Source organism: Cornus florida, unplaced genomic scaffold (assembly GCF_030987335.1).
Source record: "Cornus florida cultivar Cherokee Brave unplaced genomic scaffold, ASM3098733v1 CherokeeBrave_3.0.0_Hap2_Chr04, whole genome shotgun sequence".
Classification (NCBI taxonomy): domain Eukaryota; kingdom Viridiplantae; phylum Streptophyta; class Magnoliopsida; order Cornales; family Cornaceae; genus Cornus; species Cornus florida.
The window spans coordinates 47,598,323-47,602,034 of NW_026775574.1; the positions used below are offsets into that span (position 1 = coordinate 47,598,323).

General features: G+C 38.8%; 1 pseudogene; it reads left to right on the plus strand.

Moving 5' to 3' along the window:
* Nucleotides 1-1,997: 1,997 nt before the first annotated feature.
* On the plus strand, nt 1,998-2,096 carry LOC132305791 (small nucleolar RNA R71; annotated as a pseudogene).
* Nucleotides 2,097-3,712: the final 1,616 nt, after the last annotated feature.

The window sequence follows — 3,712 nt, forward strand, 5'->3', positions numbered from 1 at the left end:
GAAACAACTTTCTTGGAATTCAGGGTTGAAGATGAACTTTTTGGAATTTTGGTTTCACACAAAGACTCTATTCCTTCACATTCAAGGTCATGATATTTCTCTACAACATTCACTTCTTCATGCTTGTCAAATGAATTGGGAGTTGGATTAAAGATATTCAACTTCACCTTCATGTGGCCAAATGAGATCTTCATTATTCCCGTCCTACAATTAATGTTGGCATTCGCGGTTGCCAAGAAAAGATAGCCAAGGATAACGGGAATTGGCTCTTAGGGTTCGGGACCGGTTCCGTGTCAATTACAACGAAATCAACGGAGAAGAAAAATTTATCAATCTTAATTAATACGTCCTCAATGATACCCCCAGGCTTTTTAATGGATCGATCGGCAAGTTGCAAAACCACCGACGTCGGTTTCAAGTCTCCTAAGCCTAATTTGACATATACCGAGTATGGAAGAAGATTAACACTTGCTCCTAAGTCTAGAAGAGCCCGATTAATGATATGATCTCCAATGATGCATGAAGTGGTAGGTGAACTGGGGTCCTTAAACTTCGGAAGGGTGTTATGCTGCAAAATTGAGCTTACTTGCTCGGTTAAAACCACTTTCTTAGGTGCTTGGCTTTTGTTCTTCCTGTTTCGGGTGCATAAGTCTTTCAAAAACTTGGCATAAGTTGGAATTTACTTGATTACATCCAAAAGTGAAAGATTGACTTTCACATCCCTAAACACATCCATAATTTCATTTGTTTTGGCCTTTTGCTTATCAATTGAAATGGATCCTTTTAAGGCATCCGGAAATGAAGCTCTTGGCTCAAAAATCTTTTCAGAAATTTTCTTTGAAGTCTCTTCAACACAAGACGTTTTGAAATCATGTTGTAAATTTTTCTTTTCAAAATCACTTTTCAAGTCACTTTTCAAGATATTCTCATTTGAAAGATCATGTATATACAATGAAGGAGGAATAGGATGTGAAACGGGACGGGTGTCAACTTGCGGTTGCACCTATTCACTCTCTTCATTGGACATACTCACTTGGTTGTCCACAATCTTCTCACTTCTCAAGGTAGTCACCGTGTTGACATGCTCTATTGTTTGACATTCCGATGAGGAATGAGTCTCTACAATACATTATTGCTTTTGTGGGGCATTCAAAGGCATTTTCCTTTTCTCTCTAGCATTTAAAGTACTAGCTATTTGCTCTGCTTGGGTTTCTAGTTTAGCAATGGATTGAGAATGAGAATGAATCAATTGAGTGCTCGCCTCTAGAGTGCCTAGAGCGGTTAAAACTTTCTCCTCAAAAGCGGGACTCCTAGCATTTCCTTGAGAATATGATGGTTGATTAGGAAAATGAGAATAAGAAAATTAATTTCCTTGTGATTGAAATGGTCCATGTCCTTGGGAACCTTGGCTTTGCATCGGAGGTGGAACATACTTCCCTTGGAAACCACCTTGGGGAGAGTTTGAGCCTTTCCCTTGGTTTCTCCAAGAGAAATTCGGGTGATTCCTCCAACTAGGATTATAGTGATTGCCATAAGGATTGTTCTCTTGATTAACAAAAGTTGCATTGACTTGTTCATGATGCTTATTTTGCACATGTCCATGGGGACAATTGGAAGTAGAATGTAAAACACTTGAACAAGTCATACATGTCTCATTGGATGCATGATGGGAATGGTTAGGGACAGAAGATACTTGATTTGCCGAGTTTTGGTTGATCAAGAATTAATTAAACCTTTGAGAAACGGATTTCATCTCGGTAGCTATTTCATTGGAATGGTCAACTTAATGTAAGCCAACACTCTTCCTTCCACTTAAATTGCTACCATTCTTGGAAGATAAAGTTCGATGCAAAGAATTTTCACTCATGCTCTCATAAAGACGCCATACATCATCCTCATGTTTATCAATGTAAGAGCCACCTATGGACGCATCAACCATGCCCTTGTAATTGCCTGATAAGCTCTCAAAGAAATATTGAACTAATTGCCATTTGGGCATGTCATGATGTGGACACTTCCTAAACAATTCATTGAATCTTTCCCATACCTCATGGAACGTTTCCCCATCCCCGTGTGAAAACTCTCGAATTGAGGTTCTCATGGCATTGGTCTTAGAAACCGGATAGTACTTCTTCAAGAACTCTTGTTGCACTTCTGCCCAAGAAGTTATTGAAAAAGGCCTAAGATTGTTAAACCAATATTTGCCTTGTCTTTAAGGATGAATGGAAAAAGTTTAAGCCTTAAAATCTCTTCTGGCATGTCCGTGTATCTCACGGTGGAACATACTTCAAGAAACTCATCCAAATACTTATAAGGTTCTTCACTTGGAAGTCCATGATAGTTAGGAAGCATTTGAATGGTTTATGGTTTGATCTCATAGTGGTGTGCTTTAAATGGTGGCAATTGAATGCATGTGGGTGCATTGTATTCATTAGGCACATAGTGATCTCTTAAAGCAAGGGGAGGTTTAGCAATTAGAGGTACAACATGGGCACCTTGATTGCCTTGAATGATGGGAGGTGGTGGAGCATAGATTGGCCTTGGCATTCCCAATGGAACTTAGCCTTATTGTTGTGGTGGGTGAATGAATGGCCACGGCATGCCTAATGGTACTTGCATATTATCATGATGCACATTAGGGTGGAGGATACCTTGTTGGTCTATGTGACCAAGGTCCTCCACATGGTCCTCATTATGTCTTTCTATTGATGAAATGGATTGCCCAGAACTTCCTCTTCCCCTAGGGTTTCGAACAATGGATTCAAGATGAAAATTTAGAGGGATAAGAGTAGGTTTCAATGATCTACAACCATGCATACACAACAAAACACAATAAGCAACAAACAATGAACAAACACTTCACCTTCGCAACAAATCAACAATCAACAAACTTCCTCCACATACAATGATCCCATACTCCCATGCTATCAACAATATGTAAAGAAACGTGAATTGCCTCCATGTGGGCTCACGATTTATCTAAGAATTGAAATACAAGCTTCTACGTGGGCCGACGATTTAACTAGAGATTGAATTAAGAAAGAGCTCACAAAGGGTCCTTTAGCACTTTAATTTAATTTTCAATTATAGCCTTGCAAAATTTTTAGATTTTAGCTTTTTTCCTTGCTTTTGCTTAGCTCCTTGCTTGAAATACTCCTTTGCTCACCTTTTTTTTCAATACACCTAGTCAAACAAGAACCAACACAATAAGTAACCAAAATGAAAACAAAGTAAAGACACGATCAAAAGAGTACTAATTCCTAATTGTTTCCACAAATATGACGTTGCCTTCAATCAGTTCCAGGCAACGGTGCCAAAAACTTGGTGTTGTGCCGTCTTCAATCCAAAGTTTGTGCACCAAAAGATAGTGGTGTAGGGGCTATGATGAATGTTGCCAAGTTTTACATTTAGAAATTGCTACTACTACCTTTCACTAAAAATATAGCTAGGGCGAGTAGGGATCGTCCCAAGGGATTGGTGGATCATATTAGGTTGTGGAATTAAGATTAGGGTTAGTAGGTCAAGTGATCAAAAGATTAGTTGGTGGTTGAATTATGCTAAGATGCAATTTAAACTAAAGTAGGCAATTAAATGTAATGGAGAGAAAATAAGAGAGAGATCTTGGGTTTCAGAGATCACCACTAAGCATAGCCTTTCTACACCCTTAATGAATGATTAATGAGGGAGAAAACATGTATTGCAACATAGTGTG